General features: G+C 47.9%; 1 protein-coding gene and 1 long non-coding RNA gene across 9 annotated transcripts in view; one reads left to right on the plus strand and one right to left on the minus strand.

Annotated features, from left to right (window-relative positions):
• ZMYND8 (zinc finger MYND-type containing 8) overlaps nucleotides 1–9,355 on the minus strand; it is a 143,915-nt gene extending 134,560 nt beyond the window's left edge. For 7 of the 8 annotated variants that reach the window (XM_077873480.1, XM_077873478.1, XM_077873470.1 and 4 more), the window contains exon 1: nucleotides 9,213–9,350. The gene's annotated coding sequence lies outside the window, so the exon portion shown is untranslated. Of the gene's footprint in view, nucleotides 1–9,212 lie in introns of all 8 variants that reach the window. The other variant, XM_077873465.1, reaches the window with a different exon arrangement.
• A 53-nt stretch (nucleotides 9,356–9,408) lies between these two features.
• LOC144298471 (uncharacterized) lies at nucleotides 9,409–12,092 on the plus strand. Its single transcript, XR_013365408.1, has 2 exons — nucleotides 9,409–9,875; nucleotides 10,387–12,092. It is a non-coding gene; the product is annotated as an uncharacterized LOC144298471 (long non-coding RNA).
• The last annotated feature ends 5,930 nt before the right edge of the window (nucleotides 12,093–18,022 follow it).

The raw sequence follows: 18,022 nt of genomic DNA on the forward strand, positions 1-18,022 counted from the left end.
CTAAGGAACTTGAGCAAGTTATTTCATTTTTGTGTGTGCCTCAATTTCCAAGTCTGTGAAATGGGATTATCATCCTTACATCAGAGACAGTGTGGGGATTATTTACCACAGGCCCAGAGCACCTGCTCAAGAAACATCTATGATTTTTCTTTCCTTGAAACCAACAAGTCTATGTACTACCACAGCAGATAGCAAATCTAAGCATCTAGGTCTGACCTCTTCCATGAACCCCAGATCTCTGCCTCTAACTCCTAGACAAGGATTTTCTCGCTGTTGATCCAGGCAATGTACAAATAGGTAAGAAGCACTTCCTCTACCTCTAAGCGCCAGACTTTTTGTCTGTTGCTCCTGTTTTCAAGGAGCTGCCTGCTAAACAGACAAGATAATGAACAATTAAATGAATACATGAATAAGTTAAAAAAAAAAAAAGCCAATTGAGACCAATGGTATGAAGAAAAACAAAACAGGTGAGGGTAGAGAGAAGTAACAGGATGGGGGAGGAGGCATCCGCTTCAGACAAGTAAGGGCTCCAGTGAGGCTGTAACAGTTGAGCTGAAGGAGATAAGCGCCTTCTAGGTGGAGGTAATAGCAGGTACAAAGGCCCTGAGGCAAGCCTGAGCTTGGTAAACTTGATGTTTCTGAGACACAAAAAAAAGGCCCAGTGTGGCTGCAGTTAAATGAGATGCAGAGATGTTGAGTGTGGAAGTAAAGTTGGACATGGGCACTATTCCATCTGCAATCCTTACATTACTCAGACTCAAAATATTCCAGAATGTTTTTTACCTTTCCAAACCCCCTGTCTTTACCTTTCCATGCACCTGCCAAACAAAGCGCTTCAAAACAAACGTTGGCTATGATCACTTTTCCTGATGTTCCAAAAAAACCTTCAGCAATTCTCCACTAATCGATGTAACCCTGACGTCCCCCCTGGGCACCCCTTTATCTGACTCCATACCCAACTTTCCCCCTCATCTCCCTTTATTTTTCATTGAAGCTGGAAAGCATGTCCCAAGTAAGACGCACCATGGTTCGTACTCCCCATATCCCTTGCTGGGACAGCAGCCACCTTTCAAATCCCAGATGCCACTTCCTGCCCAGTGTCTTTCCTACTTCCTCACCTGGGCGCCTTCCTGGCTCCTGATCTCTGACACCCTCAGAGCACATACCCCTCCCAGCCTGCAGGGCTTCTCAGGGTAGGGGCTTCTAGGACCCCTCACTAAGCAAAGCACACCCAAATTCCTATTTTTTTTAAAAAGATTTTATTCATTTATTCATGAGAGACACACACAGAGAGAGGCAGAGACACAGGCAGAGAGAGGGAGAAGCAGGCTCCATGTAGGGAGCAGGACGTGGGACTTGATCCCAAGGATCACACTCTGGACCGAAGGTGGTGCTGAACCGCTGAGCCACCGGGCTGCCCCTTATATATATATATATATATATATTTTTTTTTTTTTAAGATTTTATTTATTGACTCATGAGAGACACGGAGAGATAGGCAGAGACATAGGCAGAGGGAGATGCAGGCTCCCTGCAGGGAGCCCAGTGTAGGACTCTATCCCAGACCCCGGGATCACAACCTGAGCCAAAGGCAGATGCTCAACCACCAAACCACCCAGGTGCCCTGGGAACCCAAATTCTTGATTCCTTCAACCTAGTCCCTCAGTTCACACCACAGAATCACCACCCCAAACAGCCCTCTCAGTCCCAACCATGGGCTAGCCTGGGCGCGGGGCCCTGAGTGTATTCCAAAGATGGTTCTTCTGCTTGTCATCTGATGCCTTTGATTTGATGGGTGCCACCATCCTGCTCATAGGACTGCTCCTGCCTCTCCCTGGTGGTTCCCTATCCTTCACTGTAGAATTGCCCGGAATTCTTCCCCCGTTCCCAGAAGTGCATGTATGACCTCCTGGGGAATCACACTGTGCAGTCAAGGCTTTGAATCCTGTCCTAACTGGTTTCCTGCCTGAGGATCCGGCTAACAAGACATCACCTGCCTGCTCAAAGCCTTCCATGGGCAGCACCTCATGATAGAGCCAAAAGATGAACACAACCCAATTGTCCATCAACAGATGAATGGATCAACAAATAGATAAGTATTCCACACAGGGGAATATTAATATTATTCAGCCACAGAAAGGAATGAAGTGCTGACACACACAACAAAACAAATACGGACGGAAGTTGAAATCACGATGCTATGCCAAGTAAGCCAGACAACAAAAGCCACAGATTGTAGAATTCCATTTCTATGAAATGTCCAGAATAGGCAAATCCATAAAGATATGGAGACATAGGTAGAAGGTTGTCAGGGGCTGGGGACGGGGTGATGAGGAGTGACAGCTTAACAGGTACTGAGATTCTGGGGCGCTTGGGTGGCTGTTGGTTAAGCAGCTACTTCAGGTCAGGTCATGATCTCAGGGTCCTGGGATCAAGCACCCCTTTGGGCTGCATGTGGCTCCCTGCTCAGTGAGGTGTCTGCTTATCCCTCTGCCCCCCTCCTCTCCGCTGCTCATTTTCTCTCTCTCTCAAACGAATAAATAAAATCTTTCTTAAAAATGCGTACAGAGATTTCCCTTTTGGGGTGATGAAAAGTTCTGGGTCTCAATGGTGGTGGTTGTACAACATTGTGAAAGCACTTACTGCCACTAAACTGTACACCTTAAAGTGGCTAAAGTGGCAAATTTTACATTATTTATATTTTATCACAGCTTTTTAAAAAAAGATTTTATTTATTTATTCATGAGAGACACAGAGAAAAGCAGATTCCCCACAGGGAGCCTGATGGGGGGGGGGGGCGAGGGGGCTCCTTCGGGACTCCAAGATCATGCCCTGAGGCAGATACTTAATGATTGAGTCACCCAGGTGCCCCACCCCTTTCTCTTTCTTTCTTTTTTTTTTTTTTTTTTTTTATGATAGTCACACACAGAGAGAGAGAGAGAGAGAGAGGCAAAGACATTGGCAGAGGGAGAAGCAGGCTCCATGCACCAGGAGCCCAACGTGGGATTCAATCCCGGGTCTCCAGGATCGCGCCCTGGGCCAAAGGCAGGCGCCAAACCGCTGCGCCACCCAGGGATCCCTTTCCTTTTCTTTTTTAAGTAAACTCTATCCACAACGTGGGGCTAGAGCTCACAACCCCAAGATGAAGAGTTGCATGCTCCCAGACTGGGCCAGCCAGGTGCTGGCTGGGATAGGGGATACCTTCCCATTTTAAATCACAGCCTTTCAATCCCCTGCTCAAATCTACCCAACGACCTCCTGTGACTTTAGAACGTGAATCTATAAACTCGGTGTTGGGGCCAAATCACCTGCCCACCACCAGTTTCCCCTTGCCCCTCAAGCTAAAAATAGTTTTTCACATTTAAAAATGTTTGAAAAAAGGGATTCCTGGCTGGCTTAGTCGGTAGAGGAAACAACTCTTAATCTCAGGGGGTGGTGAGTTCGAGCCCCACGTTGGTTGTGGAGATTACTCAAAAAATAAAATATTTTTTACTTTATTCATTCATGAGAGACACAGAGAGAAGCAGAGACACAGGCAGAGGGAGAAGCAGATTCCTCATGGGGGGCCTGATGCCGGGCTCCCTGCCGGGACTCCAGGATCATGCCCTGAGCTGAAAGCAGACGCTTCACTGCTGAGCCACCCAGGCCTCCCTCAAAAAATAAAATCTTTTTTGAAAAAATGATTGAAAAAAATAATAAAAGTTGGTAGGGACACCTGGGTGACTCAGTGTTTGAGAGTCTGCCTTTTGGCTCAGGCCATGATACCAGGGTCCTGGGATGGAGTCCTGCATCAGGGAGCCCGCTTTTCTCCCTCTGCCTGTGTCTCGCCTCTCTCTCTGTGTCTCTCATGAATAAATAAATAATCTTTAAAAAATAAAAAATAAATAAATAAATAAAAAATAAAAATAAATAAATAATCTTTTAAAAAAGAAAAAATAATAAAAGTGATTTGTAGCATGCATAAATTAATGAAATCCAAATGTTTTAGTGTCCCTAAGTAGTCTTACTGGCACACCACTACAGGTGCTCATTTATTGGTTGTCTCAGGCTACACTTGGGCTACAGGGGCAGGGTCAAATAGTTCCAAGTTCCAAGAGAGACCAGAAATGGCCCTCAAAGCCTACAGCATTTACTACGGTCCTTCATAGAAAAACCTTTGCAATTTCCCTTCCAGAAGAAAATGCTGTCTCTGAGCAGGTCCTGAGAGAACCCTCTGTGGGCAGGTCTCTGCTCTCTGATCACATCTCAGGTGACACACACCCCCCTTCTGTGGCCTCCTGCCTCAGGTCTCCCTCCACTTTTCCAGACTTCTTCCCACCTCAGGTCGGGCCATCTCCTCCACCTGGACCACCTTCAATGGCATGGTCGCTCCTCCATATGACTCAAGATCTCACTGCAAACGTCAGCTCTTCCAAGAGGCCTCTCCTGACCACCCATCTGATATGGATTCCTGTCTGTTTTCAGGGACATCACCCTGTTCCTGCTTTCCTAGGACTTAGCACAATACATAATCACCTTATTCCTTTGTTAACTTACTTACTTTATGTCAGTGTACGAAGGCAGGGACTTTGTGTACCCATTCCCGGGTATTCCCTGGGCCAGCACAGGCCTGGGGCATAGTAGCTGCTCTGTATTTGTCTACTGAGTGGCATTTGCATTTTACACAGGGCAGTTTCTATACAAGATCTCCAATAGTTCAACCATGGCCCTACTTTGGTTGTGCTCCTTCTTGCACAACCTCCCAGGTGGAATCGTATGTAGTCACAATTTGTGCATCAATTTAAAAGGTTCAATACCAGTGATTTCTTTTTTTTTTTTTTAAGATTTTATTTATTTATTCATGAGAGACACAGAGAGAGAGAGGCAGAGACACAGGCAGAGGGAGAAGCAGGCTCCATGCAGGGACCCCAATGTAGGACTCATCCGGGGACTCTAGGATCACGCCCTGAGCCAAAGGCAGATGCTCAACTGCTGAGCCACTGGAGCGTCCCTGAATACCAGTAATTTCACCTAGGGCAATATGCAGAAATATAAATCAACGAAATCTCCCCTTTAACTGTTTACTGCACTCTGGCCACCTTGACCTAGTGTGGGGTCCTCAGAATGTGCCAGTTGTCTCCTACCAAATAGAACCGGCTCCTTACGGGCCCCCTACAGCTCCTTCTGCTTCAGATCCAGGACCCAATGTCACATACTCCAGGAGGCCCCCTGGGATCACGTCACGAGATCGATCTCATTTTTCCTCCAGCACTTAGCACGTTCTAAAACTAGGTGTTGTGTTGGCTTTTCAAGGAAACTTGTCATTTTCGTATACACTGTCGTGCCCCCCGGGTCTAGAGCAAGTCTGGCACTGGGGAGTCTCTCAATGTTTGTTCATTGCTGTGAATGCAATTCCGTGAGCTTCTGTGCATTTTAAATAGTTTGCTTATGACTGGGTACCAAAAGATAACTAACACGCACTTGCTAAGTAACTGGAGTAACTTGTATGGGCTTCAGCCTCCTCCTCCAGCCACCTCTGCCTCCACGGGCCTCCTCATTGTCATGACAACACCATCAGCACCAGCACTAGCATCTCCTCCTTAGAAGAGGGGCTGGTGCTTTGGGGGACTTCCCACACCAGGCATAGTTCTGAGCACGTCTTACGTACTAACTACATCGTCCCAACGGCTCTGTGAACCAGGTCCTATTCCCGCCCTCGTTTTACAGATGAGGAAACCAAAGCATGGAAAGATTAGGTCATCTGCCCATCTGAGAAAGCAAGATATTCACAAGAAAAATGAAGTCCAGGCCCTGTTGGCCTCTGCTATGGGAGAGAGGCCCAAAACAGGCAGGAAACTCCAAAGCCATCGGGAACCGATTCAGCAACAACAAACACCACCACCGCACCAAAGACAGAGACGTCGCAGACGCGGGGCCATCTGAGCCAACCTCAACTCCCAGGAGCTCTTGGGCCACCAAGCTCCCTCCCAAGTATTTCCCGGGCAGTTCTGAAGCCTCAAACCTGGATGTCATCCTTGACCTCTCCGTCTCCCACCTCCCACTCCAGAGCCTTGTGGGGTCTACCTTCGGAGCCTCTTCCACCGCCGACTCCGGCCGCGGAGCTCCATCCTGCAGGGCTGGTGGCCTGCGCCAGAGCCACCGTTATCTGTTATCTGGGCAGGAAGGGAACGGCCTCCCACAGCCCCCAGCTCCAGTCGGATCCCATCCCCCGCCCCGAGCAGCCCGAGGGATCTTTTGAAATTTCAATTTGGGCCCGGACACACCCCCCTCCCTACCCCCCACCTCTAAACCCCTTCAAAGGTTTCCCATTGTTCTCAGGCCAAAGTCTCAAATTCTTAACTGAGCTTCTGCCCGCCTGCAGGATTCCCCCAGGCTGCTGCCTCTCCGGGCTCTGAGCTCCAGCCAGATGCCCGTGTGCTTGGGAGGCTCTGAAGCCAGGCTGCCGGGTTCAAATCCCGGCACTGCCATTCAAGGTGTGACCTTGTGCAGGTAACTTAACCTCTCTGGGCCCGGGCAGCCCGGGTGGCTCAGCGGTTTAGCAGCGCCTTCAGCCCAGGGCGTGATCCTAGAGTCCCAGGATTGAGTCCCGCATCGGGCTCCCCGCATGGTGGAGCCTGTTTCTCCCTCTGCCTGTGTCTCTGCCTCTCTCTCTCTTGTGAATAAATGGGTGAAATCTTTGGGGGGAAAAGAAATCTCTCTGGGCCAATAAAATGTGGATACCACCACATAGTGTCATAGAATTTAGAGAATCATATTAGTTCCCGTAGTAAAAGAGGTTATTTAGCAGTGTTTGGTACCACTGTTGTTCTCAGGTTACTCCTACTCATCCTTCAAAACCCAGTTCAAAATTCATTCCTTCAGGGTAGGCTTTGTGGACTCCCTAACAAATCAGACACACCCACCCTATTATGTCTTGCCCCCATGGTTCTTATGGCAATCATAATTTAATACCTACTACATACTTAACAACTGGGTATAACTTTATCTGATTCCTAATTGAGTGTCTATTTTGTCCAATTCTGTATCTCTCCAGCACATAGCAGGTGCTCAGAAGTAATTTGGTGAATGTTGAACAGGAAATGGCTGAATGAGTCAATTGCAAGGATGCCCAGATCTCTAATTTTCAAGTGAAAGCATTGGGAAAGTCGAGCTTTAATGAGGACACAAGAAGACTGAAGCTTGGTGGGGGTACTGGGTTATATAAGGAGCTACAGTGATGGGCAAGTCAGGTGAAACTGGGCGTGGCCCAGAGGAGCTGCCCCACAGGCCCAGCTCAGCCTAAACTACGGGGCGTACACAGGAGCAGCTCCAACACTAGAGCTGCTGAGGACCTAAGCCCAAAATTCCTAAGCCAAAGCCCACTGGCTGATGTGGTGGGTTACCCTGGGACAGATGGCTGCAGAAACCACCTGGCTTCTGGGCCCTCCCTCCCCTACCTGTTCTCACTGCTCTTACCCACCCCTTTGGCACACCAGCCCCAGGAACAGGCTCACTCTGATGCCTCAGGCCTCCCCCAGCCTGACATCGGAACCTCTTATAGGGTGGCCAAGCTTAGCAAATGAAAATACAGGATGCCCAGTTAAATTTGAATTTCAAATGAACAATTTTCTAGTTTAAGTATATCCTGTGTTGAGACGCCTGGATGGCTCAGTGGTTGAGTGCCTTTGGCTCAGGGTATGATTCCAGAGTCCCAGGATGGAGTCCTGCGTCGGGCTCCCTGCATGGAGCCTGCTTCTCCTCCCTCTGCCTATGTTGTCTCTTTCTCTGTGTGTCTCTCATAAATAAATAAATAAAATATATTAAAATATATAAAAATTAAAAATATATATATAAAAATAAAAAACAAGTATATTCTGTGTTTAATCTGGCACCCCTAAACTCTCTGGTCTCATCAAACCCTCATCAAAGCATTTTGTACTCTCAGGTAACTGCTTTGGAGTCCTGAGCCTCTTGGAAGGGCAACTCAACCCCTCCCATCTGTTTTTGGCTCTGAATAAAGGGAATTCATGGTACTGGCCACTTAGGGTTAGTTAAAGACTCTAGCTCTTACCACCTAGTACAGATGCCATAAAGAGCCACCAGAATGGCCACTCTCCCACTCCATTTTTCTGGACACCATCTCCCGGGGCCCTCACCACAAAGCCTTCTGAGTTATGCAGCAAGGATAGCTGAACCGATTTTACAGAGGAGAAAAACCGAAGACTGTTAAATCAGAGGGAGGGCCAATAAGCAAAATCCCTGGTCTTTAGGATTCTCATGCTGAAACTCTTCTGGACTCTTCGATCAGATGTGACTGAACAGTAAACTGCAAGCTGCCAAAGGGCGGGCACTTGTCTTTGGGTTTAGGGGTGGACCCCCTAGAGCCCAGCACAGTGCCTGGCCCTTAGGAGGCACTGCATAAATATTTATGGAATGAGTGACTAGAACCCACCAGAGTCCCCATGACATAAGAGGGTGAATGGTCTTGTGTGCTCTCCCTGTCTCCCTCTTACTCCCTCCTTGTTCTGGGTCTTGAACTCAGGTCTGCCTTCCAGAGCTTTCTCCATAGCACCAACTATGGGGGGGTGGGAGGGGAAGTGCAGGAGAGGGGATGGTTAAGCTTAAAAGGGTTTTGGGCTTTTCTTCCGAAATGAAGCAAAATAACAAAATGTAGCTTTGGAAGGCAAGAAACATGACCGTGGAATGTCAAAGCAGCCATGCTGGTTGTTTTTTTGCTGGGAAGAAGGGATTTTGAGAACTTAATTCAACACAGTTGCTTTCGGTAGTCATTAAACACCTGCCATACCCTCCCATTTGCTGGCAAATCGCCCTGAAACAGTAAGGGAATAAATGACTTCCCAGGAGAAAAGGATTTTCTAGGGTATCTGAGGAGATGTGTTGAATCCATCCCAGAGAACCCTTTGAGAATACGGAGCTATGGGATGGACATGCTGATTAGCTCTTCTGGAGAATAGGCCACCAGGTAAACACAGACATCCACGGTACCTCCTCTTAATTGCATCCACCTAGACCTGAAGTCAGACATGAACATTGGGGTCTGACTCAGGGAATTTTTTTCTGTTTCCCATGGATGTTTTCTGGTCTCGGGGATACAAATGACAGGGCCATGAGGGGTGGTATGCAAATTTAGGGTCTGAGACCCATTTAATCAGGACTCATGGTCTTTATAATGAACCAGAAGTGACTTGGAGGCATTTTCATTGGGTTTTTACCTTTGGGGTGCTTCCTCCCACCAATGCCAGCCTGGTCAGGGATCTCATTCTGACCAGCAGATGTTTCTCCAGGGACTTCCCCTAAGGACATGCTCATCTGGAGAGATCCTTCAGCTTCACAGAGAGGCCTTTTCCAGAGATACCCAGCCCCACCCAGCAGTCACCCTCTATGACATCACGCTGCTGGACTGAGCGCTGAGGTTATCAACCATCAGACCACATGCTCCTCTTGATTTTTTTTTTAAAGATTTTATTTATTTATTCATGAGAGACACAGAGAAAGAGAGAGGCAGAGATACAGGCAGAGGGAGAAGCAGGCTCCATGCAGGGAGCCTGACATGGGACTTGATCCCAGGACCCCAGGATCACACCCTGAGCCGAAGACAGACGCTAAACCACTGAGCCACCCAGGGATCCCCTATATGCTCCTCTTATATATTGACCTGCTGGCTCTTGGTCTCCCCAGCTAGGCCCTGAGCACCACCAAGACCAGATAGTGTCTGACTAGCTCACTCTGGATCCCCAGCCCCACAGCAGGCACGGAGGCAAAGCCTGGAAAAAGGATGGATAACAGTGATGATCTGACCGCCTGCTAATTATGTGCCAGCTTTTAGATTTTTTTCATCTATTAAGCCACTGAATCCTCACAGCATTGGAAGTCAGGTATCTCTCTCTCTCTCTTTTTTCTTTAATTAATTAATTATTTTTAAATTTTATTTTTATCATTTTTATTTTTTAAATTTATTTTTATTTTTAATTTTTACATTTTTTATTGACTTTTCTTTTTCGATTTTTTTTCAGTGAGGCAGGTATCTTGATTACAATGCTTTGCACTGGCCATTCCCTCTCCTTGCAATGCCCTTCCCTCAGATGTCCCTAGGACTCACCCCCTCTCTTCATTCAGAACTCTGCTCAAATGTCACCAACCCAGGCCTTCCCTTACCCCCTCCCTAAAGCAGCACCCTTCAACCTCATACCCTGCTGTTAGGGGGTTGAACGGTGTGTCCCCCCCCAAATGATATGTTCAACCTCCCACGCCCACCCCAGTAGCTCAGAATGGGGCCTTTTTGAAACAGGATCTTTACAGAGGTAATGAAGTTAAAATGGGGTCATGAGGGTGACCCCGATCCAATAAGACTGGTGTCTTTACATACAAATTTGGACACGGAGACAGGCACAGAAGAGGATGTGAGAAGTACAGGAAGAAGGTCTTGTGAAGACACAGCGTTGGAGTGAGGTGTCTATAAGCCAAGGAGAGTCAAAAGTGCCTATAGACCAGCAGAAGCAAGAAGGAGCCTACAAGTTTTCTCCAGCAGGTTTCAGACTAGCAGGGCCCAGCCCACAGTTTGGTTTCAGACTTCTGGCCTCTAGAACTGAGACACAATAAATAGCGGCTGTTTGTGCCCAGGTTGTGGTACTTGGTTACTATAGTCCTCGGAAAACAGTACACCTGCTTTATTTCTCTTCCTTGCTCTGATCACCACCTGCCCACTGCATGTATTTTATTCATCTATTTACTTCCGGCACCCACAAGGGAACGTGAGTCTCTTAAGGCCACGGTCTCATGTTCCTGCAGCTGTTACAAGGCCTGGAGTTTATTTGTTCCTTCAAGAACTGTTTATTGAGTGTCTATTATGTGCCTGGTCCTGCTGTCAGTGCTGGGACACAGCAGGAATGCAATAGACAAAGACAAAGATCCTTGGCTTTTTTTTTTTTTTTTTTAAGATTTTATTTATTTATTCATGAGAGACACAAAGAGAGAGAGGCAGAGACACTGGCAGAGAAAGAAGCAGGCTCCCTGCGGGGACCCTGATGTGCAACTCCATCCCAGGACCCCGGATCACTCCCTGAGCCAAAGGCAGATGCTCAACCACTGAGACACCCAGATGCCCCAGTCCTTGTCTTTTTAAAGCTTCTGGTCTGGGCATGTAGGTGGCTCAGTATGTTGGGCACCTGACTTCGACTTGGGTCATGATCCCAGGGTCCTAGGATGGAGCCTAGCATCAGGCTCCCTGCTCAGTGGGGAGTCTGCTTCTCCCTCTCCCTCTGCCTCAACCCACTGCTTATTCTCTCTCTCCCATGCTCTCTCTCTCAAATACATAAATTAAATCTTTAAAAAATAATAATATATGGTCTATTAAGAAGAGACATAATAAACAAAAAAAAAAAATGGTGATGAGGGCTATGGAGAAAAATACAGCAGGAAGGGAGGTAGGGAGTTGAGGTGGGCAGCAGTGATAATCAGGGTGGACAGAGCCCACAGTAGGGCGGTGACCCTTGAGTCAAGACCTGAAGAAAGTTAGGGAGAAGGCATGGGGTATCTGGGTGCATTGCAGGTAAGCCAGTGGTTCCCAGCCAGGGTAACTTTGCCCCCCAGAGGATATTTGGCAATTTCTGGAGACAGGGAGGTACTAGAGCTGGTAATGGGGAATGGCCAGGAATGTTCATGCTGACCATCACGCAGTGCACAGGACAGCCCCAAACATGCTCAGCACAAGGCCAAGAAGTGAGAAGGTGAGAAGCATGTCCTGAGAGTCTGTAGGTGCAGGTGCAGGTACACAGGTGCTGGGTGCTGCAAGGAGCTCGCTGTGCTGGAAGTTTCTGTTCTGTGGAAAGAAATAGCAGTGGAGGAAGTCAGAGGGTACCCAGGAAGGGCGGGGCCTGTGGGCCTTTTTAAAATAGGATCATTGGGACACTTGGGTGGCTCAGCAGTTGAGTGTCTGCCTTTGGCCCAGGGCATGATCCCGGGGTCATGGGATCGAATCCCACATCAGGCTCCCTGCCTGGAGCCTGCTTCTCCTTCTGCTTATGTCTCTGCCTCTCTCTCTCTCTCTCTGTGTGTGTCTCTGATGAATAAATAAATAAAATCTTAAAATAGGATCACTGTTTTAAGGAGGTCGGTTTTTATTCCACATAAGACAGGAAATCACTGGCAGCTTTTGAGCAGAGAAGAGAGACAGACTGACATGTTCTAAATGGTTAACTCGGCAGTGGGGTTGGAAACAGACTGTCTGGGATCCCTGGGTGGCGCAGCGGTTTGGCGCCTGCCTTTGGCCTGGGGCACGATCCTGGAGACCCAGGATCGAATCCCACGTCGGGCTCCCTGCATGGAGCCTGCTTCTCCCTCTACCTGTGTCTCTGCCTCTCTGTCTCTCTCTGTGTAACTATCATGAATAAATAAATAAAATCTAAAAAAAAAAAAAAAAAAAAAAAGGAAACAGACTGTCTGAGGGGGCAAGCGCAAAGGAGGGAGCCCAGTGAGGAGGCTGTTGGAATATTCTAGGCCTGAGGTGAAGGTGGCTCAGAGGGGGTGGAGACTGTGAGGTGGAGAGAAGGGGAAAGAATCCAGATCTACTTGTAAAGTTCAGCTAACAGGGTGGGAGAGGCGTGGGTGGCTTCAGGGGTTTTTGGGCAGAGCAGCCAGTAGGACAGAGGTAGAGCCAGCAGGATGGAAGAGCTGCCGAAGGGCAGGTTGGGGGAGAACGTGGGAGGAGGTCAGGAACCCACAGTCATCCAGGTGGAGCCCTCCAGGAGGGAGTTAGATTATGGTGTGCAGGGGGAGTTTGCTTGGGGGTATAAATGTGGGCACTGTCATCATACAGATAGTATCAACAGCCACAATACAGGGGCGCCCGGCTGACTCAGTCAGTAGAATGTGTGACCCTTGAGCTTGGGGTTGTGAGTTCAAGCCCACCTTGAACTGTAAGATAACTGCATAAAGATAACTTAAAAAGAAGATCTTGTGGGTGGCTCAGTGGTTGAGCATCTGCCTTTGGCTCAGGTTGTGATCCTGGAGACCCGGGGATCCAGTCCCACATCGGGCTCCCTGCAGGGAGTCTGTTTCTCCCTCTGCCTGTGTCTCTGCCTCTCTATGTCTCTCATGAATACATAAATAAAATCTAAAATAAAAGGTGGGGGAGGGGGACGCCTGGCAGGATCAGTGGTTGAGCATCTGCATGATCCCAGAGTCCTGGGATCGAGTCCCACATTGGGCTTCATGCATGGAGCCTGCTTCCTCCTCTGCCCATGTCTCTGCCTCTCTCTATGTGTCTCTCATGAATAAATAAAATCTTTTTAAAAATCTTTATTTTTTTTTAAATTTTATTTATTTATAAATAAATAAGTGAAAGGATGATGCTCAACTGCTGAGCCACCCAGGTGTCCCTTAAAAATCTTAAAAAAAATAAATCTTAAAAAAATAAAAATAAAAACAATAAAAAATAAATCTTAACAAAACACAAAACAAAAACAAGCCACAATATCAACATACCACCTAGAACAGGAGGTTCTAGGGACAAGTAGAAGGTTCAACCAAGGGCCAATCCCTGGGGCTCTCCACAGCTAGAAGTTTTGGGTACAGTGAGCCAACAAACATGACAAGAAGTTTCCAGTGATGGGGAAAAGAATCAGGACAAGGGTGTCCTAGGAAGAAAGTGTTTGAAGAAGGAAGCAGTGACCATCTTGTCAAATTGTCCAAACTGGTCAGGTTGGGTGAGGCCTGAGTATGGACCACTGGCCCTAGGAATATGGTAGTCACTGGCAAATAGGTCACTGACACACAGATGCACTTGATAAACCTTCGGGGATTGGATGTCTCAGATGACCTCAAGAGATCGCCACTCCAAGGGGTGCCTGGGTGTCTCAGCCAGTTGGGCATCTACTTTTGGCTCAGGCTGTGGATCTTCCGGTCCTGGGATCGAGTCCCACATCAGGCTTTCTGCTCAACAGGGAGTCTGCTTCTCTCTTTCTCTCTCTGCGTCTCTCTTTCTCTCTCTGCGTCTCTCTTTCTCCCCCTCTGCTCCTCCCCACTACTCACTCTCTCTCAAATCAATCTTTTTTTAAGCTTTTATTTATTTATTCATGAGACACATACAAACACAGAGAGAGAGAGAGAGAGAGAGAGAGAGAGGGGCAGAGACACAGGCAGAGGGAGAAGCAGGCTCCATGCAGGGAGCCTGACGTGGGACTTGATCCTGGGTCCCCAGGATGATGCCCTGGGCTGAAGGTCACACTAAAAACCTCTGGGCCACTGGGGCTGACCCTTAAAGATCTTATTTATTTATTTGAGAGGGAGAGTGAGAAAACACTAGCAGGGGGGAGGGGGAGACGAAGACAGAGAAGCAGACTCCCCAGGGGGGAGCCTGCCGATGTGGGACCGGATCCTGGGACTCCAGGACCACTCCCTGAGCCAAAGGCAGGTGCTCAACTGCTGAGCCACCCAGGCATCCCTCAATCAATCTTTGAAACAAAAACAAAAACAAAAACAGATTGCCACTCCAAGCCATGTGAAAGGAGCAGAGAAAGCTGTGGGTTCAGGTTTGGCTTAGGCATTTTCTAATTGTGTGATATTGGACAAGTTCCTTGCCTGCCCCAGTTATCCCCAAAATTGTCAAGGTAAATGAGATCATGAAAAGTAAAGAGGCTCTCAGCCTTGAAAACTGTGAAATACCTTATAAGGGCCAGGGGTGATCTTTGCCAACAGAGCATTTATGCAAAGACATCATCCCAGAAATCAACTCTCAAGGTCACTCAGCTTCTGCTGACATCATTCAACGGAGAACAGATTGAGAATTCTCAACCTTTCAAGAATGGTGCATCCTGTTACTATGAGGTCCAAACCTTACTGCTTCCTGACAAAAATATGATACATTGATTATAGTAATTTAACATGTATTTTGAATAGGAAATGCACGTGCATTGTAAAGAATGAAAATACAGAAAAAATTCTGTATTTTTATACAGATATTTATTCAGGGAAAAACTAAGTCTCCCTCCATCCCTGACCCTCTGATGCCCTCCCCAGAGGCAATGACTGCTGGCAGTTAGCAGAAAGGGTCTGTGTGGGGCCAGCACATGATCTCCCCTCCTCCTCCGATGATTCACACAAACAGCAAGTCACCCACACTGCTCTGCTTCCTGCTTCGGCACTCATCCGTTCATCTCAGAGAATTGTTCCCTATTGATACACATAGGCCTGTCTTATTTTTGCTTATTTTATTTTATTTATATATTAAAGATTTATTTATTTGAGAGAGAGAGCACAAGCAGGAGGGGCAGAGGGAGAGGGAGAAAGAATCTTTTTTTTTAAGATTTTTTTTAAGAATTTTTTTAAAGATTTTATTTATTTATTCATGAGAGACACACAGAGAGAGAGAGAGAGAGAGGCAGAGACACAGGCAGAGGGAGAAGCAGGCTCCATGCAGGGAGCCAGACATGGGACTCGATTCTGGGTCCCCAGGATCACGCCCTGGGCTGAAGGTCACACTAAAAACCTCTGGGCCACTGGGGCTACCCCTTAAAGATTTTATTTATTTATTTGAGAGGGAGAGTGAGAAAGCAGTAGCCGGGGGGAGGGGGAGACGAGACAGAGAAGCAGACTCCCCACTGAGCAGGGAGCCCAATGTGGGACTCCTTCCCAGGACTCTGAATCAAGACCTGAGCTGAAATCAAGAGTCAGACGTTCAATGGACTGAGCCATTGGTGCCCCTGTTTTATTCTTTACTATTATTATGATTTTAAAATGGTTGTGAAGTAGTATCCATTGTGCTGTTGTATTATTATTTATTTAACCACCTCCTAATGAGGGACATTTGGGTCATTTCCAGTCTTTGGCTATTATGAACAACACAACCATAAATACACTTATTCCTCTACCCTGGGCGAGGGCTATCCATAGGAAAACATCCCTAGACTTGGGATTGCTGGGTCAGTGGGTCTCTGCATATTTAAGCCTTGTTGAAAATACCTGCAAAGGTCTGTGTCTGTTTAGGACTTAGTATTATTGTCACATTACTGATGTGACACGCTTCTCGACTGTGTAGGAGAGGGGTACACAAAGGCGATTTTTAAGGAGCTTCATTCTGTGTGTGGGAGGGATGGGAGCAGATTTTGGGTGACAGTGCCTGAGACCAGAGGTAGCTGGGTACTTAGGGAGAATGTCCCCGCCTGGGGCTGGGCATTGTAAGGAACAGATGAGCCTCCTCCTGATAGAGCTGGGGCCATCGTGCTGGGAAGACAGCAGGAGGGGAGAGGATTTAACCATTCATTAGCAGAGGAGATATTTGTCAAACCCCTACTGTATTTGTTCAGGGTTCAACCCTCAGGGCATGCAGAGAAATATTCCTCAAAAAACCTAGAGTCTAATGCGAAGAGGTGAAGTCAAATGTCAATATGAGAATTGACTTGCGGAGTCCTGGGATCCGGCTCCCCGCAGCGAGCCTGCCTCTCCCTGGGCCTGTCTCTCTCTCTCTCTCTCTCTCTCTGTCTCTCATGAATAAATAAATAAAATCTTTAAAAAAGGAGAGAGAGCGAATTGACTTGCAAAGCCACAGAACAAAAAGGGTGACAGTATACACGTGTGTGCTACCAGTGGGTAGCAGGCACAGAATGCTCTTTCTTTCTTTCTTTCTTTTTTTTTTTTTATGATAGTCACAGAGAGAGAGAGAGAGAGAGAGAGGCAGAGACACAGGCAGAGGGAGAAGCAGGCTCCATGCACCAGGAGCCCGATGTGGGATTCGATCCCGGGTCTCCAGGATCGCGCCCTGGGCCAAAGGCAGGCGCCAAACCGCTGCCCCACCCAGGGATCCCCAGAATGCTCTTTCTTAACAAGATACTGGGTGAGCTTGGATGTCCAGGTTGATGGCAACAGGAACATCTGGTTTACTCTCCAGTGGGGCCGGGCACTGGGCAAGGTGGTTTCAGCTCACCTGAATATCAGAATGATCCCCTAGGGTGGGAGCCATCGTCTCTACTCAGAAATGGAGAAATTGAGGCTCAGAGGGGTTCACCCGGTGTCGTCCCCCCCACCCCCCAGCAAGTATAGAGCAGAATCAGGCTGTGAACCTGTGAAGATCAGGTTCTTGCTGAGACCACAGGGGAGGGGGTGGGCAGGCAAGTGGTCAGGCTGCAGGTGGAAACATTTCCTGCCTGCACCTGAGCTTCTGCGCACTCCTGCACCGATGAACCTTGCTGGTGCTACTCTGGGAGAACTAAGCCAGACTCAGAAGGGCACAGGCTGTATGATCCCACTCACAGGAGGTACCAGGACAGGCAATTTCTCAGAGACAGAAAGTAGAAGGATGGTAGCTAAGGCCTGGAGGAAGAGGGACGGGGAGTTAACGTCCAATTTATGTGCAGTTTCCCTTTGGGGAGGTGAAAAAGTTCTGGAGAAGGCCAGTAGTGATGGTGGTGCAACACTGTGAATGCACTGAATCCACGGAACTCTACACTTAAAATGGTAAAAATGGGGGATGCACTGGGTGGCTCAGTGGGTTAAGCAGCTGCCTTTGGCTCAGGTCATGATCTCAGGGTCTTGGGATCTAGCCCCACACTGGGGGCTCTGCTCAGCAAGGGAATCTCCTTCTCCTTCTGCCTCTGCCCCTCCCTGCTCATTCTCTCTCTCAAATAAAGTATTTTTATTATTTATTTATTTATTAATTAAAAAAAAAGATTTTATTTATTCATGAGACACACAGAGAGAGGCAGAGACACAGGGAGAGGGAGAAGCAGGCTCCATGCAGGGAGCCCGATGTGGGACTTGATCCCGGGACTCCAGGATCATGCCCTGGGCCCAAGGCAGATGCTCAACTGCTGAGCCACCCAGGTGTCCATATCATAATTTTTTAAAAAACGCCTGGGTCGGGGAGATGGGTGAAATAGGCGAAGGGGGTCAAGAGGTGCACACCTCCAGCTATAAAATTAATAGGTCACTTGGTGCCTGGATGGCTCAGTCAGTTAAGCATCTGCCTGCAGCTCAGGTCATGATCTTAGGGTCCTGGGATCGAGTTCACAGTCTAGCTCCCTGCTCAGCA

Source organism: Canis aureus, chromosome 26, assembly GCF_053574225.1.
Source record: "Canis aureus isolate CA01 chromosome 26, VMU_Caureus_v.1.0, whole genome shotgun sequence".
NCBI classification, from domain to species: domain Eukaryota; kingdom Metazoa; phylum Chordata; class Mammalia; order Carnivora; family Canidae; genus Canis; species Canis aureus.